Here is a 27,475-nt window from a genome sequence, read left to right as displayed (position 1 = left end):
TGTCGTCCCCGTCGGGGAAACGGAGTCTCCCACTGGTATCTGCGTAATTCTACGTTGTAAGCAGCTCGATCGAACATGGCCTTCCTGCCCGCATCCGGAACAGGTACGCGGTTGACCATCGTACATGATGATTGCTCGACAGCCACCGATGTTCAAATAGGACGGCACATGTTTCTTGATCTCAAGTTTAATTTGGCGCACACCATTGTAGACCTTATACGTCGAGAAAGTTTGCCACTTTTCTGCAACGTGGTTGATAACATTGCCATATGGTCGGAAGGCGTCCTTGACAACTTCCTCTGGGACCTCGAAGGGGAGCTCAAAAACTCTTACAGTCCTTAGGCCCATGCCTGCATGATCCACCGTCACTGCACCGATATGCCCGTCAGAATGTTTGAATCGGAGAGAGTTCGAGTATTTAGAAACCACTGTCGCGCAGACCTCTGCACTGGTCATTTTAACATAAACCACGCTCGCCGTTATAGAAAAATGTATTCCGACGACAGTCGCCGGATCTAAACGTAGATCGTCGCGTATGAACTGTTCTATTTCATAGGCTCGAGGACGCGCGTGATCTGGTTGGAAAGTAATCTTGATCGTATCGTGGCGCCATGTGTGTGCCATAATCGGACTGAACTTGGAACAAATACAACTCGCGCCGCGAGAAGGTAAACACAAGCAAGCGCTCACGGTCGCGCACGGCGAGGCGCAGCGGACGTCCTCGCCCCACCGCAGCCGAAAGCAGACTGCCTCGTACTGCAAAAAAAAAAAAAAAAAAAAAAAAATGGCTCTGAGCACTATGGGACTCAACTGCTGAGGTCATTAGTCCCCTAGAACTAGTTAAACCTAACTAACCTAAGGACATAGCAAACATCCATGCCCGAGGCAGGATTCGAACCTGCAACCGTAGCGGTCTTGCGGTTCCAGACTGCAGCGCCTTTAACCGCACGGCCACTTCGGCCGGCCTCGTACTGCACACACTCCAGACAATGTGCAGGGAGTTAACGAATTGGTGACTGCTGACAGACGCATCACAATGAACGAATTGTCACGCTACGTTGGGACAGGGGAAGGAAGTGTTTGCAGAATACTGAAAGTGTTGGCGTTAAAAAAGGTTTGTGCCAGGTGGGTTCCCATGATGTTGACAGTGGCTCACAAAGAAACAAGAAAAACGGTATTCAGCGAACTTTTGGAACAGTACGGGAATGGTGGAGATGAATTTCTTGGATGAATTGTGACAGGTGATGAAACATGGCTCCATCATTTTTCACCAGAGACGAAGAGGCAATCAGTAGAGTGGCATCATGTAAATTCTCCCAAGAAAAAAACCATTCAAAACCACACCTTCTGCTGTAAAAGTTACAGTTGCGGTGTTTTTAGATTCCGTAGGACTCTTGCTTTTGGACATCATGCTAAGTGGAACCACCATAAATTCTGATGCATATGTGACGACGTTGAAGAAACTTCAATCTCGACTGAGTCGTGTTCGACCACATCGGCAAAAGTAGGATGTTTTGCTGTTGCATGACAATGCACGGGCATGTGTCAGTCAAAAAACCATGGAAGCGATCACAAAACTGGGATGGACAACACTGAAACACCCGCCTGACAGTCCTGACCAGGCTCCATGTGACTGTCACCTCTTTGGGAAACTGAAAAACTCTCTTCGTGGAACAGGATTTGAAGATGATGACTCCCTTGTGCACGCTGCCAACTAGTGGCTCCAACAGGTTGGTCCAGAATTTTACCGTGCGGGTACACAGGCGCTCGTTCCAAGATGGCGTAAGGCAGTTGAGAGGGATGGGAATTATGTGGAGAAATGAAAATATTGTTCCTAAAGAATGTATCTATACACTGTAAAACTTTCAAACACGTAGAATAAAAGATGGATTTAAAAAAAAATAGTGTGCCTTTCTTTTGGATTGGCCCTAGTACGTGCAACTGTTGAGCAACTGACTGCGCATATGAAACATCGAGCTGTCAACAATGTCTCCTCAAAGACCGTTCAGCGAACGTTACTGCGTTTGAGTTCCCACAGCAGGTGCCTGGTTCATGCACCCGTGCTGACTGTTATTCACCTGCGACGAAGGCTGAAATTTACACGCTTATACGGCAACTATACTTCCACTGAGTGGCGACAGGTGTCCTTTTCAGATGAATCACATTTTATTATTCTCCATCCGACACATGGCCTTTGGAATGTCAGAAGCGTCCAGGCCGGAGGAGAGAGCGTTATGGTCTGGGGACTATTTCTGTAGGATACCCTGGGTGATCTACATCTACATCTATACTCCGCGAGCCACCTTACGGTGTGTGGCGGAGGGTACTTATTGTACCACTATCTGATCCCCCCTTCCCTGTTCCATTCACGAATTGTGCGTGGGAAGAACGACTGCTTGTAAGTCTCCATATTTACTCTAATTTCTCGGATCTTTTCGTTGTGATCATTACGCGAGATATATGTGGGCGGTAGTAATATGTTGCCCATCTCTTCCCGGAATGTGCTCTCTCGTAATTTCGTGATCTCATCATTCTGAAAGGCACAAAGCGTCAATTGAATTAATCACCTATCCTTGGGTGCCACATCCACTCCTACATGCAGTTTGTTTTTCCTTGACACGATGGCACCTATCAGCAAGACAATGCAACGTGTCACACAGATTCCAGTATACGCGCTTGTGTCGTAAACCCTCGGGATGAGTTTATCGTACTCTGCGGGCCATAAACGCCTCGGATTTAAACCCAGTTGTGAACGTTTGGCTCCACCTTGATCGGCCTGTTCGCGCCATGAATCCTCAGCGGAGAAAGCTAGTGTAGATGGCCGAAGTATGGGAGATGGCGCGGCTCCACACCCTTATCGGTAGCATCCAGAATCTCATTGACACACTTCCCCCACGTCTCGCAGTGGTCCACGTTGCAAAAGGTTTTTATAGACGCTTTTGACAGGTGCTCACATTAATGCAAATGGACAGTGTAGTAAGAGCAGTAATACCCTTGGGTAATTAGCAATTGTCATCAAGAAATAGGAATGTATTAAGAATGAGATTTTCACTCTGCAGCGGAGTGTGCGCTGATATGAAACTTCCTGGCAGATTAAAACTGTGTGCCCGACCGAGACTCGAACTCGGGACCTTTGCCTTTCGCGGGCAAGTGCTCTACCAACTGAGCTATCGAAGCACGACTCACGCGCGGTACTCACAGCTTTACTTCTGCCAGTACCTCGTCTCCTACCTTCCAAACTTTACAGAAGCTCTCCTGCGAACCTTGCAGAACTAGCACTCCTGAAAGAAAGGATATTGCGGAGACATGGCTTAGCCACAGCCTGGGGGATGTTTCCAGAATGAGATATTCGCTCTGCAGCGGAGTGTGCGCTGATATGAAACTTCCTGGCAGATTAAAACTGTGTGCCCGACCGAGACTCGAACTCGGGACCTTTGCCTTTCGCGGGCTGTGGCTGTGGCTAAGCCATGTCTCCGCAATATCCTTTCTTTCAGGAGTGCTAGTTCTGCAAGGTTCGCAGGAGAGCTTCTGTAAAGTTTGGAAGGTAGGAGACAAGGTACTGGCAGAAGTAAAGCTGTGAGTACCGGGCGTGAGTCGTGCTTCGGTAGCTCAGTTGGTAGAGCACTTGCCCGCGAAAGGCAAAGGTCCCGAGTTCGAGTCTCGGTCGGGCACACAGTTTTAATCTGCCAGGAAGTTTCATATCAGCGCACACTCCGCTGCAGAGTGAAAATCTCATTCTGGAAACATCCCCCAGGCTGTGGCTAAGCCATGTCTCCGCAATATCCTTTCTTTCAGGAGTGCTAGTTCTGCAAGGTTCGCAGGAGAGCTTCTGTAACGTTTGGAAGGTAGGAGACGAGGTACTGGCAGAAGTAAAGCTGTGAGTACCGGGCGTGAGTCGTGCTTCGGTAGCTCAGTTGGTAGAGCACTTGCCCGCGAAAGGCAAAGGTCCCGAGTTCGAGTCTCGGTCGGGCACACAGTTTTAATCTGCCAGGAAGTTTCATATCAGCGCACACTCCGCTGCAGAGTGAAAATCTCATTCTGGAAACATCCCCCAGGCTGTGGCTAAGCCATGTCTCCGCAATATCCTTTCTTTCAGGAGTGCTAGTTCTGCAAGGTTCGCAGGAGAGCTTCTGTAACGTTTGGAAGGTAGGAGACGAGGTACTGGCAGAAGTAAAGCTGTGAGTACCGGGCGTGAGTCGTGCTTCGGTAGCTCAGTTGGTAGAGCACTTGCCCGCGAAAGGCAAAGGTCCCGAGTTCGAGTCTCGGTCGGGCACACAGTTTTAATCTGCCAGGAAGTTTCAGGAATGTATTACTACGGTAAATGCGATACAGCGAAAATTTTCAGCAGATAAACGTCCCACGTGGAAGAGTGACCTGAAATTTTCTTAATGAAAAGTTTAATGTGTCCTTTTAGAGCTATTTTGCTTCTAAAAGCATTGCACTTTCGTGTATTAGATATGCACAAACTATACTTTTAGGGTCTCGGAATATTGATCTTTCCCCCTTTTAACACCTTACACAGAAAAGGAATTCAGAGTAAACGCATAAATTCGAGTATCGTGTGCTGTATCTAAACGGTTATGGACCTGCGTACATAATTGTGGGATGAATACTGTGTGTTACAAAGTATATAAGATCTCTCCCGGTAAAGTAATTGTTTTACTCGGTGTGCTGTCAGAGTTTTTGTGTTTTTGATACAACTTACTACGAATTTCCAAGGCAACAGGATGCGGTTTTAACGAAACTGCACGGTCTCTGTGCACCTACTGAAAAGCGTCAACATATCTGACTGGTCACTTTTTATCCAATTTGATAGATATGTCTGATTCAACGTAATTAAACTTATGCAGACATTCAAACACATTTTTCGTACTGGATAAAGCAATAAAGTGAATGTTATGGGAGATTACATTTTCTTTTATTTACTGTACTACAGCTAACTTAATGCATGCTGTCACGGTCATTTCTTTGGGATAAATTTCAAGCAGTGGCGTGCTGGAGTCCAACCATTCACGGAGGAACGCAAGCGAGTGGAACCCCGCAGATAAAGGAGAAGGTATTCTGAGAATTGACGAGGTCTTCTCAAGTAAAAGCAGAGGGGGCCTTACGTGTTGTCCATAAGAAAACAGAGGGCAGGAAACAGAGCAGTGGCACTCGCAGCCTAGAGGCAGTCACTCTCAAACAACTAAAAAAAGACAATTGCTTGGACGGTGCAGTGCGACATCAGTAAGGCATAACGATTAAGTTGACTTATTTGCTAACAGAGGGGTGGCGAAACGAGCTGGTTGGATTTCATGTTTTGTCGTTGTCTGGCGTAAGATTTTTAAGAGCGAAACAATCACGCCATAGGTGGAGAAAAAGTCGCTTTTTAGGGATTGATTGACGAATTTCTTTTGGGGCCAAACGCATAGAGAGTTCAATCTAACTTCTAAAACCGGTAGACTTATCGTTTGGCTCTTGGTCGCTTAACTTAGACTCTGGGCTTTTGGCTCTAGGTAACTCAATGTCTGAATTTGCTTCGGGCACGCAGAAAGACCATATGTGGAAAGCAGCTTTCCTTGGCTGTGGAGACTGCTGGAGCACAAAGTTCGAGTTCAGAGCAGAAGACTCATACATACATTTGATGGAAACCTATTACGCATCAGCGGTCTGATCACGTTATATCGTCGGGTATGATGAGAATAACCTGCAGCACCGCTACGTTAGGGCAACCAGAACTTAAAGACTTGACATCTTTCACGATCAATCTTCCTGTGTTCAGCAGTACAGCCACGGTTGCAAGGACAGCTTCGGCTTCTCTTTCAAACCTAACGATCGCTGTTATTGATGCTTTGACAGACTGTGGTAGCTTCATTAGGAAAGGCCGATGATGTTTAGCACACACCCTCTCCCACCATTCAACTTTACCAGCTGTTAATTATAGTATCTCAATTTCAGTTTTGTCAATGTTTAACTGCGCATAAACAATGTCATATCATGTTTTTTTCGTATTTTGCACGTATAAACTTTTGGAATAAAGTCAGAGTTACACAAATCATTATTTTGGTTAAATTAGTTAGCGAACTCTTCTGGGTGATCAATGCTTTTTCATAAAATAATTGTGAACACCTTTCCTTAATTCTCACTGCAAGGACCGAAAATTTTCTACAGTGTTAATTCAATCTGATGTGGACATTTAATCCAGCACCGATTCTTACGGATGAATCTGTCTCACAGTTAACTCTGAGACAGACCACATGCATGGTGTTTCATAATATTGCTGCTATACGACTGGCTTCCAAGGGTCTGGTTTGCTCCTTACGACAACGCTCGGAACAGTAACTGCCACATGTGCAAAGGACACATTAATCCTTAGGATCTTACGTTCTCTACGTATATCATGCTGGTATTCTTTTTTAATAATGTAAACACATAACGTTTAAGAGGTTGTACAAACAAATGTTCGTAAGTGATAAATGGGTGTTTCGTTATGTTTCTTTTCGTATTGTTACATAATAATTGTGCTGCTTCACTCGTAATTCAATTCCGCAAGCAAAAGTGCATGAGTTAAATATCTGTATTGAAACAGCCGTAAAATGAATACGTTACCGGACATAGATTCCTTTTCGAAACGTTATGTACTCACACCCATCTACACGCCCTACTCGTTTGTATCGTGAATTTCCGAAAACACTGTGGTAATACACAACAGAAACCATCTGGATAGCCGGCCGAAGTGGCCGTGCGGTTAAAGGCGCTGCAGTCTGGAACCGCAAGACCGGTACGGTCGCAGGTTCGAATCCTGCCTCGGGCATGGATGTTTGTGATGTCCTTACGTTAGTTAGGTTTAACTAGTTCTAAGTTCTAGGGGACTAATGACCTCAGCAGTTGAGTCCCATAGTGCTCAGAGCCATTTGAACCATCTGGATATATTTACAATTGTTTTACCATAAATACACTCCTGGAAATTGAAATAAGAACACCGTGAATTCATTGTCCCAGGAAGGGGAAACTTTATTGACACATTCCTGGGGTCAGATACATCACATGATCACACTGACAGAACCACAGGCACATAGACACAGGCAACAGAGCATGCACAATGTCGGCACTAGTACAGTGTATATCCACCTTTCGCAGCAATGCAGGCTGCTATTCTCCCATGGAGACGATCGTAGAGATGCTGGATGTAGTCCTGTGGAACGGCTTGCCATGCCATTTCCACCTGGCGCCTCAGTTGGACCAGCGTTCGTGCTGGACGTGCAGACCGCGTGAGACGACGCTTCATCCAGTCCCAAACATGCTCAATGGGGGACAGATCCGGAGATCTTGCTGGCCAGGGTAGTTGACTTACACCTTCTAGAGCACGTTGGGTGGCACGGGATACATGCGGACGTGCATTGTCCTGTTGGAACAGCAAGTTCCCTTGCCGGTCTAGGAATGGTAGAACGATGGGTTCGATGACGGTTTGGATGTACCGTGCACTATTCAGTGTCCCCTCGACGATCACCAGTGGTGTACGGCCAGTGTAGGAGATCGCTCCCCACACCATGATGCCGGGTGTTGGCCCTGTGTGCCTCGGTCGTATGCAGTCCTGATTGTGGCGCTCACCTGCACGGCGCCAAATACGCATACGACCATCATTGGCACCAAGGCAGAAGCGACTCTCATCGCTGAAGACGATACGTCTCCATTCGTCCCTCCATTCACGCCTGTCGCGACACCACTGGAGGCGGGCTGCACGATGTTGGGGCGTGAGCGGAAGACGGCCTAACAGTGTGCGGGACCGTAGCCCAGCTTCATGGAGACGGTTGCGAATGGTCCTCGCCGATACCCCAGGAGCAACAGTGTCCCTAATTTGCTGGGAAGTGACGGTGTGGTCCCCTACGGCACTGCGTAGGATCCTACGGTCTTGGCGTGCATCCGTGCGTCGCTGCGGTCCGGTCCCAGGTCGACGGGCACGTGCACCTTCCGCCGACCACTGGCGACAACATCGATGTACTGTGGAGACCTCACGCCCCACGTGTTGCGCAAATCGGCGGTACGTCCACCCGGCCTCCCGCATGCCCACTATACGCCCTCGCTCAAAGTCCGTCAACTGCACATACGGTTCACGTCCACGCTGTCGCGGCATGCTACCAGTGTTAAAGACTGCGATGGAGCTCCGTATGCCACGGCAAACTGGCTGACACTGACGGCGGCGGTGCACAAATGCTGCGCAGCTAGCGCCATTCGACGGCCAACACCGTGGTTCCTGGTGTGTCCGCTGTGCCGTGCGTGTGATCATTGCTTGTACAGCCCTCTCGCAGTGTCCGGAGCAAGTATGGTGGGTCTGACAAACCGGTGTCAATGTGTTCTTTTTTCCATTTCCAGGAGTGTATATTGTCGTTGTTGTTGTGGTCGTCCTTAGTTCGAAGAGTGACTTGATGCATCTCTTCTCGCTACTCTATCCTGAGTAAGCCTCTTCGTCTCCGAATAATTACTGAAACCGACATCCACCTCAGCCTGCTTACTGTACTCATCTCTTGGTCACCTTGTTTAACTTTCACCCCACACAATTCCCTCCAGCACTAAATCGACGACACCATCATGTCTCAGAATGCGTTCCTATCATCCGATGGCTCATTTTAGTCAAGATGTGTCACAAATTTCATTTCTCCTCAATTCTGCCCAGTAAATTATTAGTTACGCATTCTACCCACCTAAACTTTCAGCACTCTTCTTTCAAAAACTTTACTTCTCTTTTCGTCAGAACCGCTTTGAGTATTCAAACTGTGTCGACTGTGATAGTACGCAGCGTCCATTGAACATGAGTTCAAGAGACAATGGATAAAATCACGACAGTTGGCAAAAACGGCTCCCCCACTTTGCGCAGTAAATTCCTTGGAGTAAGCAAGCACGCACTGTTCTGAATGTTAGGCACCAGCAGATTTTAATTTTACAATTGTACTCGACACCCTCAAGCACTTCAGTATCATCTCTTGAATTACCAAATACGTATGTTAAATAGTATCATAAAGCAATATAAATTTGAATGAATCTAATGAAGTGCGAAGTCGTGTGAACAAAAGGAAGATTTCAGCGTAACATCTCGTCGGCAACAAGTCATTTCAGACGAAGCACAGCTCAGATTACCGAAGGATGGAATAGGAAATCGGCGGGCGTGACCTTCAAAGGAACCCTACCGCCATTTGCCTTAAGCGATTCAGTTTCTGAATCTGAATGTCCAGACGCTAATTGGAACAGGCGTCGTCCCGAATGCAATACAGGTTGCCGGCCAGGGCTCCACCTCGTTTGGTCGTGTGAATAGAAGCAGGGCGGAGAGTGTCCTGTATTGATTTTCCTTGGTCAGCCGACTACTGATGGAGCCCAATAGAATTTGACGTCAGTTTCCGATGACTGCAGCTTAGCCCCACAAAGCTAACTATTAATGTAGCTGCTATTGCCCGACGAGTATTCACAAAGGCCGTACTCCGGTCCTTCAAGCAACACCCTCCGAACCTCGCTTAAAAACCGAAAACTTCCAACAACATGTATGACAATTTATGTGGAAGTACCTGCGAATCCTCAGCACTCTATGATTTCGTACTGAATAATGTGTATCTGCCTGGATCAATAGCCATCACACAAAATTTCTCCACGACCAACTGAAAACCATCACGGGAAAAATACCTAGCACTATCAGCTCAACCCGCTACAGTTTGGAACCGCGCGACCGCTACGGTCGCAGGTTCGAATCCTGCCTCGGGCATGGAGGTGTGTGATGTCCTTCGGTTAGTTACGTCAAGTAGTTCTAAGTTCTAGGGGACAGATGACGACAGTAGTTAAGTCCCATAGTGCTCAGAGCCATTTTTTATCAGATCAACCCAAATTCATTGGCTTCGAATGTTAAAATTTATTATGCCACCAGATTTGCGCAGAATTACTGTTCTTATGAGAAAATTCTCCAACATCTCCAGGAATGATAATCTATCCAAGAATATAGACCTGACACCCTTAAATCTTAAAAGACTGCTGTCACGACATATTGCTCTGAATCATGTTTCTGACAAGGTTGCCATACGTTTTAAGCATCTTGAACAGTGGTAAGGTAGGCGGGACGCAGTAACACGTGTGCGCCTGCACAACCCCTATTCAGGCGGTAAGCTCCTAAGTAGATCTCACGTAACACGCAAGACCTGGACTGTATTGAGTCGAATTCAAACGGGACATGGCAGGCGCAAAGGTGCACTCCGCAAGTAGGACTAGGTACCCTGTCTAGAATGTGACTGCGAAGCCCTCCACGCCCGACTGTACGTCACTTTGTCAGCGACTGTCGGATTCTAATTTATCACATCACAGAAGATTTCCTGCTAGGTACACCAGATGTTGTGTAATGGTTTGATGAATTGGACGTTCAATTCTAAAACACATGCAATCTTAATTTGTTCCTGAACGCGACTAATTACTTTCTTTAAAACTGAGAAAGGCCTGTAACCAGCTGCACAACGTAATACTTTTTCATAGAGGTATAAAATCATACGAGATGATATTTCTGTTTCTCAACAAATTATGGATTCAATAACCTGTGAATGGATTTTTTTAAAACGTTCTAAACTTGGAAGAAAGAAGTAGGCAAATCAGCAACATTTAGTACTGTATATATAATAAGATGCGAATGTAGTAGCATACCAATAAGGTGAGAGTACTCGGAAATGCTCAAGGTATAAATGTCTTGAGAACACAGATACACTGAAACGTCCCCTTAGAAAAATTATGAATGACAGTGCCGGAAAAACTCTTACGTTATTTGATTTTCAAACAGCTGAGCCAAACTGAACGTACTCAGACATTTCTCTCTTTACTCATTCTGATCATCACTAAACTGACACACAATATTTTTAGCGCAACGTAATCCTACTTTCAATAATCCCTACAAAAGAATGGCTCTGCCTAACAATAACATATAGGCTACCTTTCATATATCATGTACCTCACAAAATCTTCGTTACTCGAACTACTGCAATACAGCGTGCTCCAATACTGCCAGCTGAATAAAAGATTCTAAGTACTGAAGGCACTAACTACTGATAGGCATAATTAGCAAATAAAAGATTCTGACGGACACACGTCCACATCGTCCGCTCAAAACTCTGGCATCTCTCTCCCCACGTCCACCACTGCTGGCGGCTCACCTCTAACTGCCCAACGCTACGCCCTGTTCACATCCTACTGCCCAACACTACACAAGCGAATATTCCAACAATGAGTCCAACCAGCCACAGACTGCACACAGCGCAGTCAGCGATTTTAATACAGAGCACTGCGTGGCGTTACCAACATAAAAACCTAAACTTTGTACTTACAACACACCGAATGTCAATATGCAGACGTGGATAAAAATATATAAACCCAGTGAGAAATGCGTGCTTGAACATAAATGCAGACGCTAGTGAAGTTTGCAGTTTACGTTTTTGCAGCTGACTACCAGCAGCAGCTGCGTCATGTTCTCAATACGTTCTATTGGTTGTGATCAGAGCAGTGTTCTGCCTACAGAGTGAGGATTATTTAACTATACGAAAAAAAAAGTAAATTAGTTACAAACCACTGCGTGAACACACTTTATTCAACAAATCAACGTTACTTAAAGTATTCGAATTTAAGTTATGACATGTTCGATAAGCCTTCCATCATTGGCGATGATGTGGCTCGGCCGAATAGCGAAATTCTACATGACCCGCTGAAGTGTCAGGACATCGATTCTACTGATGACCTCCTGACTGGTTACTTTCAGCTCAGCAATGGTTTTGGTGTTAATGCTGTACGCCTCGTCTTTAATGTAGCTCTACATAAAAGAGTCACATGCCTTCAGATCAGGAGAATATGGTGGCCAATAGAAGCCCACACCTATGGCCTCTGGGTACCCCAGAGCCAGAATGCTGCCCCAAAGTGCTCCTCTAGGACATCAAACACTCTCCTGCTTCCCTGCTTCGATGGGGTGGAGTTCCGTCTTGCGTGACGTGAAACACATCTTGTCGAAATCAGGGTCACTTTCGATAATGGGGATGAAATCGTCTCCCAAAATCTACACATACCTTTCGGTAGTCACCGTGCCATCAAGGAATATCGCACTGAATATTCCGTGATTGGACATTGCACACCACACAGTCAATCGTTGATGGTGAAGAGACTTCTCGACCGCGAAATGCGGATTATCAGTAATGAAAATGCGCGAGTTTGGCTTATTGACGAACCCATCCAAATGAAAGTGGGCTTCGTCGCTAAACCAAGCAATATAGCACATACTAATTCCCATCGTGCCAACAGTGCAGTTTGAAGGTCATGACGCAAACCGTTCTGAAGTTATGACGATGTTATTTCGTATAGTTCAATAATTCTTAGTCTGTAGTTGTGAGTCCATTATGTCAGAGCTAAGTGAATTCGAACGTGAGCAAGATTTTGTTGCTCGTACTGTGAGTTCTTCCGCAATCACGGAGCCGAAGTGTTTGGTGATTCACGATGATGATGATGATGATGATGATGATGATGATGATGATATTTGGTTTGTGGGGCGTTCAACTGCACGGTTAGATGCACCCTACAAAGTCCCAATCGTTTCATTGTACAGTCTCACCACTTTCTCAAGTGATGATCAGATGATAAGGATAACACAAACACCAAGTACCCGGACAGAGGAAATCCCCGACCTGACTGGGAATCGAACCCGGAACCCCGTGATCCAGAGGCAGCAACGCTAGCCACTAGACCAGGAGCTGTGGACGGCGATTCAAGAGGCACTGTGTCAAATATTTATACCGCATACAAGGAAAACTGAAAACCTTAATCAGCTAAGTCCTCGTACGGACTATAGTGTGTACTGAAGGATCGCAACGGATGGTCATTGATGAAGACTGTGCCAAAGAATCAGAGAACGGCAGCTGCAAAAGTCACTGCAGAAGTGAATGTTCGAAATCGCGAGAACTGTCTGGCAGCTCCTTAAGCAGGGAATTTCAGGGCGAGCTAGAATTCCAAAAGCACTCATCAGCGATGCAAAAGCCCGTAACAGGGAAACGTGATGCCAAGGTCATAAAACGTGGACTATGGACCACCGGAAAGAATGTCATTTGGTCGGATGAGACTTGTGTCAAACTGTTCCCAACTTCTGTCCGAGCTTACGTCCTAAGAATGGAACGTGGCGAGGATTCGTCGATGATTTTTGCACCAGTGTTACGATATTCCAAGGGCACCGTGGCTACTTTGCAAGGTCGAAGTGCTGCCAAGCGTTATGGATCATTTTAGCTGATCATATACATCCCACGGTACAACGTTTGTACCCAATTGGTGATGCTGCGTCCCGAAACGACAAGGCCGCTGTTCACACTGCTCGTATGGTCCAGAACTAGTTATGGAAGAACAAGGATAAAGTTTCGCATCTCCCTAGCCACCACAGTCGCCAGATATCAATATTATTGAGACTCTGTAGTCTTCTTTTAAGAGCAGGGTGAATGATCGCTGTCCTCCCCCACCATCGTTACCTGAACTGGCCATTGTTTTGGAGAACTGATAGTGTAAGGTTCCCTTGGAAACCGTACAGGATATGTATTTATCCACTCGGAGACGACTGGAAGTAGTTTTGAATGACAACGAGTGTCCTGTTCCGTATTAGACATAGTAATATGTTGTGTTTGTAGTGTTTGCATGCTTATATCCACCCGCCTTTGTAAGTTCATCAGGAAAATGCCTACACGAATAGGTCGAACGGTTATCCGAATTTTGAGCATGCTTGAAAGTTCTGTTGCTGCTCACTGGTAGTTCCCTGGTCGTATCAGATCACTAACAGGATTTAATGCTTTCCTGAAATATCTACTTAACGTTAACCGAGCAAACCGTGGACGTGCCAAAATGCAACGAATGTGGTCGCTTACAGTCATGAACCTTCGCACATTCGAGGGTACTCTCCGTTCTCTTACCCGATGGTATGAGCGCTTATTAATACTATACCATATTACTGTAATAACTGATTTGTTGTAAGACTGTCACTTGATTTTTACAAAAGTCAATTTTCATTGGTCATATGGTCATATTAATGATAACGTTAGAGAAATCTTACCTTTTGTTTTACTTTCTTTTCTCTTTAGAAATGCACTTCAGCTTTTCATGATCACTGAGTCTCCTTAAGGACTGTCCTGGACCTAGAGTATGAGGCACTGTGAGGTCCAGACATCAAACACTCTTGGATAGTGCGGCTGGTCCCGGCGGAGGTTCGAGTCCTCCCTCGGGCATGGGTGTGTGTGTGTGTTTGTCCTTAGGATAATTTAGGTTAAGTAGTGTGTAAGCTTAGGGACTGATGACCTTAGCAGTTAAGTCCCATAAGATTTCACACACATTTGAACATCAAACATCTTCCTGAACAACTCCGCCAGTATTATGAAAGTGCTCAGAAATGAATTGAACGACAGATGTCATAGTTCCTGTATTAATATTACAGTTTTTCATAATCTGTACTCTGTTTCATTGACATGAATCTGTTCTACCAAGAATTGAATGCTTTAATAAAATGAAAGACACGTTTTATGACCAACCGTGAAAGCTAAGAGAGTACAGTACCCTCAAAAGTTAGAACGTTTCATGATCGTATGTGACAACATTCACTGTACAGGCCCAAGCCCACTGCTTGCTTTGTTAATACTGAGTAACTATTCCAGTTATTAGGGCTCATTCCCGTTCCATTCATGTATGAAGAGCGGAAAGAATTATTGCTTAAATGCCTCTCTGCGTGGTAAAATTGATCTAATCTTGTTCTCAAGAGCCCTAGGGGGACAATATTTACGGGCTTGTAGTACATTCCTAGAGCCATCATTTAAAGCGAGTTCTGGAAACTTTGGTGGCTGAGTTTCTAGGGTCAGTGTACCTCTTTCTTCAAGAGTGTGCCAGTTCAATTCTTTCATCATCTTTGTGACATTCTCCTGTGGTTCCAACAAACCTGTGTCCATTCGTGCTGTCATTCGCTGTATACGTTCAATATCCTATGCTAGTCCTGTTTGGTACGGGTCCCACACACCTGAGCAACATTTTAAGATGGGTCACATGAGTAATTTGTAAGCAGTCTCCTTTGTTAGACTGTTCGAATTTCTCTAGTATTCTATCGATAAACCGAAGTCTGCTACCTGCTTTACCGGTGACTGGGCCTTTGTCATCGCTCCACTTCATTTCCCTACTAAGCATTTCTATGAGTTTACCGATTCGATCTGTAACTCTCTAATGTTATACTCATAGGGTACTATGTTTTTAGTTTGATGAAGTGTTCAGTTTTACATTTATGAACATTTAAAGCAAGCTGTCAATCTTAGCACCATTTGGAACCTTACAAAGGTCTGATTGACTATTTGAGCAGCTTCGACCAGACTGTACTACACTGTAGATAGGTGCGTCATCTGCGAAAAGTCTGAGATTTCTGTTAGCATTGGTCACAAGGTCATTAATGTACAAAACGAACAGCAAGGGATCCGATGCAGTTCCCTAGGGCGAAATTACTTCCACATTTATCGATGACTCTCCATCCAGGGTGACGTGCTGCGTCATTCCTACGAAGAGACCCTCAATCTTCACACTAATTTGCAAATTCCAGCTGATACCCTATACCACGCCCTAGCATCTACGCGGCGAAAGTTCAAGTTACATTACGGATTCACTCTACAATCCCAGCAACAAGAACTTCTCCGTGTGAAAAAAAGGAAACACATATTGCTCTGGTCCGTTTCAAAGGATAAATTTCCTCCAAATAAAACACTTCAACAATGGGAACAGGGTTAATACCCTGTGTTAATCATACGAATGACGCTTCTAGAAATGTTAGCGATAGGTGTACATAGACTATCAACGACATAGAAGATAAGAGGTGTCCGTTTAAACTGCAAATTGAGTAGCCCAGAACAGTCCTGCGGCTTCATTCTTGTTGATGACAATTGATGTGCTTTCGCACTAGACTTGGCTGAGCGCGTTGCTTCCTTTATATACGACGGAACACAACATACAAAAAGTGTGAAAGTAGACAGAAAAGTAAAGTGGTTCGCCGTTACTAGAATAGCGAGACGCTTGACACAACTACGCTATCACTGTACGATGATTTATCGTAAACGTGGGAGCAAATATCTTCGTACGTGTACAGTCACTCAAGCAATGTGAGCAGTTATCGAACCTTCAACCACGGTCTCTACATATAACCTAAAACATGCCCTAGTGCGCAAAACTTAAGTCCGAAATTAACTTACCAATAACTGTCACTGCCAGGTAACAAAGCGTGGTGAAACTTGGACCATACAAAGAAAGAACTGGTAGTGTATAGTGGAGAATGTGACTGATATTAATACGCAATGTGGCGAACTGAAATGATACTTTCATTACAGTGAGGTCAACGCAAATTATGACGATTGCTTAACATTAGGAAAGGCTCGATGTCGTCCTTAACAGAATGTCTGATCACTAGAGACAGCAAAGCATGCTTCGCAACGTGTCTCATGCTTGGCACAGGGATGGTAAGGAGTTGTTGTGGTAGGGCGTTTCATTCCTCCACCACCGTGGTTGACGACTGCTTGCTGGTCGTTGATGCTTGTGGACCTTCTCCAATAGGTCTCTCCAAAGCATCCGATCGTGCACGATGGAATTTAAGTCGGGGGAAATAGCAGCTCTTTCCATTTGCCGAATATCCTCTCGCTCTACGAGCTGTTCCACCTGTCGACGTGTCGCATTGTCATCCATAAGAACGAGGGCGGCATCAAATTCTACCATGCCAATGAACACGTGGTCAAGGAGCACAGTGCCACCACAACGCTGACCAGTGAGTGCAACGTGTTCAAATATTTGGAGTTCAGTATACCCATGTAACGTTATTCCTCCGCACACCATAACACCTGGACCAACAAAACTATCATGTTCGACAATGTTCCTGTGTGCACTATGTGTTCCCACCTCTCACCACATGAAGGTATGTCCAGAACCATTATTCAGACTGAATCTGCTCTCATTTTAGAAGAGCACGAGACAGCGCTCCTCGTTAGTCCAGTCCCTATGTTCTTGGCAACATCGCAAACGGAGCCGCCGATGTGCGGCTGTCAACAGAACTCAACGTACTGATCGTCGGGAAGAGACCACACCAATGCAGTCTCCATGCGTCTGTGGAGTTAGAGATTAGGTGCCTTGCGTTCCTGTTATATGTGGTTCCAATCGCACCATTCTTTGGCGTGGATCTCCTCTTTCCTTTTGCACAGTACAGCGGGTATCTCCTGCTACAGTTGACTGCAATTGATCACCTCCTCTCCTTTGGGCAACAGTGGCTCTGCTTCGGAGCGCTCCCAATGCACGTGAAACAAAGCTGTGAGCCATACCAAATTCCTGAGATACACCCGTCACACTTCGTCCTTCTCCCAGTTTTCCGCAGATTCTTCCCCATGTGAGGTCATCCATATATTGTTCAAATGGTTCATATGGCTCTGAGCACTACGGGACTTAACATCAGTCCCCTAGAACTTAGAACTACTTAAACCTAACTAACCTAAGGACATCACACGCATCCATGCCCGAGGCAGGATTCTAACCTGGGACCGTAGCAGTCGCACGGCCCCCGACTGAAGGGCCTAGAACCGCTCGGCCACCCCGGCCGGCCATATATTGTGCCCGGGCTATGTTCTCATGAAAAAATCCACCATTATGCACCGTCGCTGTTCGCTGGTTGATACCAACTGTCCTTTTCCGTTTCTTCGAGTGCTTCGTGTTGTGGGACCGGATCCATTTGGTGCAATAGCCGCACAGCTCACGCCACGTGATGTCTAAGTTTCTGTGTTTGACTAGGAAATATCTGGCAACATTCATTTCCACTGAATAGATAATAAGTTCTATTACTTTATCTAGCTCTTCCAGTTTGGCAGGGTAGTGTACTTTTCCTTCCAGTCACTGATTAGGTACTGAACAAAAACCAAACGAAACACGAGCTAAAAGCTGCCCAAGAGTAAAAAAAGAACATCGTTCTGCCAACATTATTTCGAGAAGGTGTAAATAAATTAGGAACACCCTTTTGGGCTAGTGCTGCAAAATTGTTTATACAGGTGCAAAAATTAGCATTAACTGACATAAAAAATGGGATGACAATAATAATCACTTAATTAAGTACACTAAAGTCTATCTGTATAACATACAAGCTTCTAAACTATTCTTGCGATATACTGTATAAATACGTGCCATGTTTGTTTTGTCTGACATGTCCGACAGAACAGCCGTCACAATGTTGATTGATACGGCGGCAGTAAGTATCAAATTTCACTCTACAGAACGACGCCCGTCGAACGAAAAAACTGCAATGAACGAAACTTGTCTACCTTGAAGCGGTAAACCAGATGGCGCTATGGTTGGCCCGCTAGATGGCGCTGTCATAGGTCAAACGGATATCAACTGCTTTTTTTTAAATAGGAACCCCCATTTTTTTATTACATATTCGTGTAGTACGTAAAGAAATATGAATGTTTTAGTTCGACCACTTTTCTTGCTTTGTGATAAATGGCGCTGTAATAGTCACAAACATATGTCAAACAATTTTAGACGAACAGTAGGTAAAAGGCAGGTTTTTTAAATCAAAATACAGAACTTAGGTACGTTTGAACATTTTATTTCGGTTGTTCCAATGTGATACATGTACCTTTGTGAACTTATCATTTTTGAGAACGCTTGCTGTTACCTGTCAATACCACATTAATGCAATAAATGCTCAAAATGATGTCCGTCAACCTCAATGCATTCGTCAACACGTGTAACAACATTCCTCTCAACAGCGAGTAGTTCGTCTTCCGTAATGTTCGCACATGCACTGACAATGCGCTGACGCATGTTGTCCGCGTTGTCGGTGGATCACGATGGCAAATATCCTTCAACTTTCCCCACAGAAAGAAATCCGGGGACCTCAGATCCGGTGAACGTGCGGGCCATGGTATGGTGCTTCGACGACCAATCCACCTGTCATGAAATATGCTATTCAATACCGCTTCAACCGCACGCGAGCTATGTGCCGGACATCCATCATGTTGGAAGTACACCGCCATTCTGTCATGCAGTGAAACATCTTGTAGTAACATCGGTAGAATATTACGTAGGAAATCAGCATACATTGCACCTTTTAGATTGCCATCGGTAAAATGGGGGCCAATTATCCTTCCTCCCATAATGCCGCACCATACACTAACCCGCTGAGGTCGCTGATGTTCCACTTGTCGCAGATATCGTGGATTTTCCGTTGCCCAATAGTGTATATTATGCCGGTTTACGTTACCGCTCTTGGTGAATGGCGCTTCGTCGCTAAATAGAACGCGTACAAAACATCTGTCATCGTCCCGTAATTTCTCTTGTGCCCAGTGGCAGAACTGTACACGACGTTTAAAGTCGTCGCCATGCAATTCCTGGTGCATAGAAAAATGGTACGGGTGCAATCGATGTTGTGTAGCATTCTCAACACTGACGTTTTTGAGATTCCCGATTCTGGCGCTATTTTTCTGCTACTGATGTGCGGATTAGCCGCGACAGCAGTTAAAACACCTACTTGGGCATCATCATTTGTTGTAGGTCGTGGTTGACGTTTGATATGTGACTGAACACTTCCTGTTTCCTTAAATAACGTAACTATCCGGCGAACGGTCCGGACACTTGGATGATGTCGTCCAGGATACCGAGCAGAATACATAGCACAGACCCGTTGGACATTTTGATCACAATAGGAATACATCAACACGATAGCCATACATCAATGCATCAACATCAATTGATAAACGGTCCATTTTAACACGGGTAATGTATCACGAAGCAAATACCGTCCGCACTGGCGGAATATTATGTGATACCACGAAGTTATACGTTTGTGACTATTACAGCGCCATCTATCACAAAGCGAAATAAGTGGTCCAACTAAAACATTCATATCTCTTTACGTACTACACGAATATGTAATAAAAATGGGGGTTCCTATTTTTAAAAAACGCAGTTGATATCCGTTTGACCTATGTCAGCGCCATCTAGTGGGCCAACCATAGCACCATCTGGTTTCCCCCTTCAAGCTCGACGAGTTTCGTTCTTTGTAGTTTTTTCGTTTGATGCTTATTTCAGGAGATATTTGTCTCGGTCACTATCAATGGACCACCCTAGGTTTGTGTGTGTGTGTGTGTGTGTGTGTGTGTGTGTGTGTGTGCGTGTGTGTGTGTGTTCGTCTTGTCCTATATGATGTAGCGTTGTGTTTCTGTTAGAATTACTACTTCTCATTTGTTCTCTTTACCTCAGAGATTCTGATGTGGCTATGGCTGAAACTCGTTTAGTTATATAGTTCCAAAAAAATAAAAAATTAAAAATGTAAATAACGATGAAGATTAGGGATGACGATTGCGGACTCGTAAAATGATGTTATGTCATTTATAGAAAAAAATTATAGCAGTTGGTGATTTGAAACATTGGCTGAGATAAAAAGAAGATTCTGGAGAACACTGTTGTTGGGGGAGAAGTGAGACGAACATTACTGAATGATTTCAATTAGATGTTCTTGACACTTCATCGAATAACAAGAGAAGAAGGTATAACAAGAAAACAAGAAATCAGTTGGTTCACATCATTGTAAAACAGATTGCATTCCACATATTGGACTGTAAAGAATATTCACATGTGTACATAAATAACGTCGAAACCTAAAGCTGACGGCTCACACAGGAAAAAACAATTGTGGAGGTCACCGAAAACTGATAAGTAACCCGAATGAAAGGTCATCGTATGACTTACCACTGCTCTGAGTAAGGCAGTTATTAATTTTTTTAGAAGGTAAGTGAAATAATCCAATTGGAATAGATCACCCTACATGGAGAAAAGTCAGACGATTAAAAAAATCATGTGTAAATCAGGATATACTCTAGATTATAGATGAAAAATGGTAGGTAGTAGCAGGGAAGTGAACTTAACGGGAACTCCTGTGAAACCAGATCACAATTGACCGGAAAAGCATTAACGATCTTAAAAGAAGAGCTTGTTGGAATAACTCATGCATCTTGAAAACGAATAAAGTAATTATGGACATTACAAAAGTAGTTAACTAGAATGAGGTCGAAGTACAATATCATTGGGTACAAGAAAGGGTATGGCAAGCGAAATGCATTAGGGTGACATACAGTGATTTTGGAAATTGTACTGTACGTACAGATGAATCAATGAAAAGTAGTAAGAATAGGGGAAAAATTCAGAAGATGTCTAATGTAAAGAATTGAAATATGTTCCCTTGTAGGAAAAAAATTAAGTAATCGAAGTACCGTTGAATGGAAATGACGGAATATCTGTCAAAATTAGGAAAAAGAATAAAAAACTGATCACCTGATTCGAAAATACTATTAGTGACTCGCTTAACATACAGAGTGAAGGTAAAAGTAGTCGAAATATGCTGCTGCCAATACAACATGTTTACTCAAGCCGATAGTAGCAAGAAAGATATGACTATATATATATATATATATATATATATATATATATATATATATATATATATATATATATATATATTTTTTCAATTTTCTGACTGGATTGATAGGGCCCTCCACGAATTTCTCTCCTGCGCCGACCACCTCACAATAGCATTAGCGACTTCCATACTTAACAATTTGCTGGATGTATTCCAACCTCTTTGTCACTCCACAATTTTTACTCCACACAGCATCTTCTAGTACCCTGGTGTCGCAACAAACGTCGTGTGGCCAAGTCCCTCTCGTCAGTGATTTCCATATATTCCTTTCGTCGCCGATTCTACGGAGTACGATCTCGTTCCTTACTTTATCAGTCCACCATGTTTACATCATTGCTCTGTAACGTCACAACACGAAAGCTTCGATTCTCTACCGTCCCTGTCCAGATGCACATTCTTAGGAAATTCCTCCTCATATTAAATCATATGTCTGACACTAACAGAAATATCTTAACCAGAAATGCCGTTTTTTCCATTGCTAGTCTGCTTTTTATGTCCTCTTAGTCCGTCCGTTATGGGTTATTTTGCTGCCTAGTTAGCAGAATTCCTTAAGTTTATTTATTTCGTGATCACCATGTCGAATGATAAATTTCGCACTGTTCTCATTTCTACTACTCCTCATTACTTCAGTGTTTCTTCGATCTACTGTCAAACAATGTCCTGTACTCATTAGACGGTTCGTTCTATTTTAATTCTTCTTCACCTCCACAGAGGATAGCCATGTTATCAGCGAATGATATCATTGCTCTCTTTTCACATTGAATGCTAATACCACTCTTGACTTTTCTTTTTTTTCGTCATTGCTTCTACTAAGTAGTTGAACAGTAGGGGAGAACGAGTACATCCCTGTCTTACAACCTTCTAAAGCGTGCTCTTGTTTCTTGGTCTTCCAGTCTTATAGTCCCCTCTAGGTTCCTGCACATATTGCATATTACCCGTCTTTCGCTATTGCTTAATCCTACTTTTCTAAGAATTTCGAACATTTTGTAGCATTTTACATTGTCGAACGCTTTTTCCTGATCTACAAATCCTAAGAACTTGGTTTTTCTTCAGTCTTGTTTCCCTTATCAACAGCAACGTCAGAGCTGCCTTTCTAGTGTCTTTACCTTTCCCAAAGCCAAACTAATGGTCATCTAACGGACACTGATTTTCCTTTGAGCTCTTTAGCATATTGTTCTTGTCAGCCACTTCGATGCAAGAGCTTTTAAGCTGATTATGCGATAGTTCTCGCAGTTGTCACTTCTTGCTATCTTTGGAATTATGTGGATGGTGTTTTTCTGAAAGTGTGATGAGCTGTTTTGCTGCTATTTCCCGCAACGATTTTAGAAATTGCGATGGAATTATTTGTACCCCTTCTACCTTATTTGATGTTAAATCGTGCAGAGCTATTTTAAATTCTGGCTCTAGTACAGGATCCCTGCCTCTTCTCTGTCGGACTCCTTTTTTTTCATCTGTCACGTCATCATTCCTCTGTACTTAACAGTGGAATTCCCACTGTATACTTAATGTTACCGACTCTGCTCTTAATTTCACCAAAGGTAGTTTTGACTTCAGTCCTTCCGAAAATCAGTTAGTTTTCGATTCCTTCATTCTTCACGCAGCCATTCGGCTTCACTTGCCTGCACCTCCTGTTTGTTTCATTCCTATGTGACTTACATTTCTATATTCCTGAATTTCCTTGCACAGTTTTGTACATCCTTCTTACGTCAATGAACTGAAATGTTTCTTCTGTTATCCATGGTTTCTTCCCCGTTACCCTTCTTTTACCTGCGTTTTTCTTTCCAAATTCTGTGATTGCCCTCCTTAGAGATCTCTTTTCCACTTCACCTGAATTGCCTATCGAGCTTTTCGTTATTGCAGTATCCATATTCTCAGAGAAGTTCAAGCGTCTCTTTTCATTCCCTGGTACTTCCGTGTCCTACTTATTTGCTCATTTATTCTTTCTGACTAGTTTCAGTCTTCATCATTCCTAAATTGTGATCAGAGTCTATATGTGCTACTGAGCGCGCAATACAATTCAGTATCTAATTTTGCAATATCTACTTGACTTTTAGGTTTTCATCTACCTTTACGTACTGAATAACCCGTCTAGAATCCTCATACAGTTTCTATATCTTTTCATCCTCTGCTTGCAACGTCACCACGTTGCAGTGGTTATAGTGTGCAAAGAAAATATTCCACTATATCCATTTAAAATTTAATATTGTGTAGTTTAGTTATTTATTGAATTTAAAATTGTCCACTTTGCAAAGCGTAATTTCAACATAAAGAAATGAGTTTTGAAAATTTCTCGGGTATTCAGCCAGATAGCGTCGTCCAAAAGGCGCGATATTTTGGCAAGCCGATTTCTTGCCATCTTCAGGCGTTCTTGGTGTCAGTCTTCATCATTCCTAAATTGTGATCCAGAGTCACCACGAACGCCTGAAGATGGCAAGAAATTGGCTTGCCGAAATATCGCGCCTTTTGGACGACGCTACCCGGCTGAATACCCGAGAAATTTTTGAGATTTCTGCATGCCGGGAAAACCTCAGATCACACAAGAAATGAGTTTGATGCACAACACTCTATGCATGTGATTATACCTTTGCCTACAATGTTTGGTTACCTAAGAACGAGTATCCTTTTCAGACGCTTATCAGTTGTTTCCTAAAGATGGCCAAATAAGCAGAAAACTAATTTGAAATCAACAAGAATCAATAGAACAAAAACAGTGTACCTGTCATTGAAACCTAAAAAAAACTATATTTGTGTCTAACAGCCTTTGTGGCCTCAGTGGCAAAAATCTGAAATGGAGAAACTAAAGTATGATCTAGGTAAATTAAAAGAAAATTGGTGCACGGAAAAAGTATCCAATAAGGAGGTACGAGAAAAAAAAACAATCAATAAATTAAAACCATGGAAAACCGTTGCTACAATAGGAGAGAAGTTGATAAGAGATCTGCTAAAGTGCACATGAGAAGCCAGCTTGGTGTTGGAAGTAGCAAATGACATCCCTGACATCTGGTTCATAAGATTTCCTGTAAGATTTCCTTGATTTGTTTTCAAAAGTGCCCTTGGTGTTGGTAACCTTCAGTTTATGTTGCATAGGCTATGAATATTGGTGCATGACTTTTCTCCATTTGCTCACTTCTGTTCAGTCGTTAATTCATTATAGAAATATTTGATTGATGTTACCGAACATAACCATTATTCGGATACTGCATGTTTGACGTGATCGTACTGTATAACATAGAAGCATCACAGACGATACGGTGACTGAGCAATTTTGTTACCCTTTGTTCTTCACCGTAGACCAAATAGTTTGGTTCTGGCTGCCTGTATAAGAAGTGGCGGCTCATTCTAACAGAAGAATAAAATTTTATTAGTAAATGTCGCTAGTAGATACATCATGTAGAGCTTTTGAATGGAGAATTTCGTTTACGCCTACATTGTGTGTAGAGTCAGCGGCAGCTCTCAGCGGAGAACGTCAGTGTTTGGCGAGCTACTGCTACTGACGTGCTCCGACACGCTTACAGCATGTCGGAAATTTGACATCATTAACGTGGAGGTGTTTTTCAATGGACGTTATGTTCCCTGTCAAAACTGAGCGTGTTGGCATTACCGCGTAAGGCATGTTTTCGTATTACACGATACGAAATTGGCGCAGCTCCACTAGGCCCCGAATGACATAGTCAGCTTCTGCAGGGTGCACCGCTACCGGATTTCGATAATCGGCAGTTATTGGACGCCTCGCGGTATATTCATGGGGAGTGCAGTAAATCATCGACTTTCGATTTCGCGCTGGATTTTTCTTTTTTAACATATTTTTGGGCAGGAACAAACATTTTGCCACAAACAGTTCTATGAAATTTTAGATATTTCCTTATTAAAATGAAAACGTTTTGCCGCAAGGCACATCCCTATCGTTGACTGGCCGTTTTTACAGTTGGATTCTTTAAATTTCCTTCCTATAGCTTATAAATGGGAGAATTTAGGAATATTATTTTTGTTGTTGCTGTTATAGTCGTCAGTCTGAATACTCGTTTTATTTAGCTCTTCGTGCTAGTCTCTACAGTGCAGCTCTTCATCTCTGCATGATTACAGCAAGATATACACATCTGAACGCTCTTACTGTATTCGAGCCTTGGTTTCCTATCAACCCCTCCTCCCCCCCCCCCCCCCCCCTGCATACACATACACACATACACTTCCCTCCATCATCCAACTTACGATTTCCAGAGGCCTCATGATGGTCCCCTCAAGCGATCCCTTCTTTTATTCAGGCTGTGGAATAAATTTCTTTCTTTCCAAGCCTTTTCAGTATCTCATTAGTTATTCGTTCTCCCCTTCTAATAACTAGCATTCTTCTCAACTCTACTTAAAAAAACTTCTATTCTCTTCTTATGTGAACCATTTATTGTCCATGGATCATTTCCATACAAGGAAACATTTCAGACAACAATCTTCAGAATGAACATCAAAACACTTAAATTGTACTATATATTAACAAGTATAACTTTTTTCAGAAATTCTTGCTCCCGTAATAGCAGGCTTGCCAATGGCCTTTCCACAGTGGTAACAACGGTTCTCGTCAGATCACCGAAGTTAAGCGCTGTAGGGCTCAGCCAGCACTTGGATGGGGGACCATCCGGTATACCGAGCGCTGTTGGCAAGCGGGGAGCACTCAGCCGTTGTGAGGCAAACTGAGAAGTAGCGGCTCCGGTCTAGTAAAGTGACATACGGCAGTGAGAGCGGTGTGCTGACCACATGCAAATCCCTCCCCCCCTCCCCTCATATTTGCATCCAGTGACGCCTGTGGGCTGAGGATGACATGGCGGCTGCTCGCTATCGTTGGGCCTGTTCGGGTGGAGTTTAGTTTTATAACAGTACACTTGATCCACTACTTTTGGTATTTCATTTCCTAACTTGATTCCCTCAGCACCACCTCATTTAATTCAACTATATTCCATTGTACTTGTTTTACTTTTGTTGATGTACATGTACAGCTTCCTTACAAGACGCCAACCATTTGCCCAAACCTCTTCCAGGTTCTTTGCCGCCTCTAATATCATCAAGCCTCAAAAGTTATATTTCCTCTTACTCAACTTTAATTCCCTTTCCAAATTCCTCCTTGTTTTCCTTCACACATTCCTCTATGTACAGACTGAATTAAGACTGCGTAAGGGCTACAACCCCGTCTCATTGTCTTTCCGTCTTACGGCTATTATAAAGGCATTGTAGAGTCTGTACAAACCGTAGATAACATTTCGCTGCCTGTATCTTATCCCTCCTACTTTCAGAATTATAAAGAGTACAATCCGTTCAACATTATTATCAAATTTCTCTAAAAGTATACACTTTAGAAAACAGGATTTATCATTATTAACCAGTTTTCTAATATAAGTCGTCTGATCAGTATTGTCCCGCGTCTGCCTACATTTCTCCAATAGCTAAACTGATGTCGGACTTCATCTGCTTTCGCATTATTTTGTAAAACAACTAGTGTAACTACTTCGTAATGGAAAGTTTAGTAATGTACACACCTGTCAGCACCTGCCTTCTTTGAAAATGGAATTCTGAAGCCTGAGGGTACATCGCCAGTCTCATTCATCCTGCACATCAGGAGAAATTAGTTTTATCGACTCCGGCTCTCCCAGGGGTGTCAATAATGTCCGTCTACTCCAATGTTCAGTCGAATTCTTTTCACACTACCATATATTTCGTCTGATCTTCATTTACTCCCTCTTCCGTTCCTACGAAATGGAGTTCATTTCCAAGGTGTATCTCTTCTATACATTCCATTCATCTTTATGCTTTCCTTCTTTTCGTAGTTCTAGTTCGCCTACTGAGCTCTTAACATTCACGCAGCTGCTTCTCTTTCCCTCCAAATGTGAATAATTTTCCAACAGGTGACGTTTATCTTTCCACTTACCATGCGTGCTTCAATAGCCTTGCATTTGTCCTGATTAGCCGATTTACATCTTCTATCAGTCTCCGTAATTACTTCTG

General features: G+C 43.6%; 1 non-coding gene and 1 pseudogene across 1 annotated transcript; one reads left to right on the top strand and one right to left on the bottom strand.

Moving 5' to 3' along the window:
- Positions 1 to 3,103: 3,103 nt before the first annotated feature.
- Positions 3,104 to 3,178, bottom strand: Trnas-cga. The gene has a single exon. It is a non-coding gene; the product is annotated as a tRNA-Ser (tRNA).
- A 22,842-nt stretch (positions 3,179 to 26,020) lies between these two features.
- LOC124560851 lies at positions 26,021 to 26,138 on the top strand (annotated as a pseudogene).
- Positions 26,139 to 27,475: the final 1,337 nt, after the last annotated feature.

This window comes from Schistocerca americana, chromosome 1, assembly GCF_021461395.2.
Source record: "Schistocerca americana isolate TAMUIC-IGC-003095 chromosome 1, iqSchAmer2.1, whole genome shotgun sequence".
NCBI lineage: Eukaryota > Metazoa > Arthropoda > Insecta > Orthoptera > Acrididae > Schistocerca > Schistocerca americana.
This window is presented reverse-complemented; position numbering and strand designations above follow the sequence as displayed.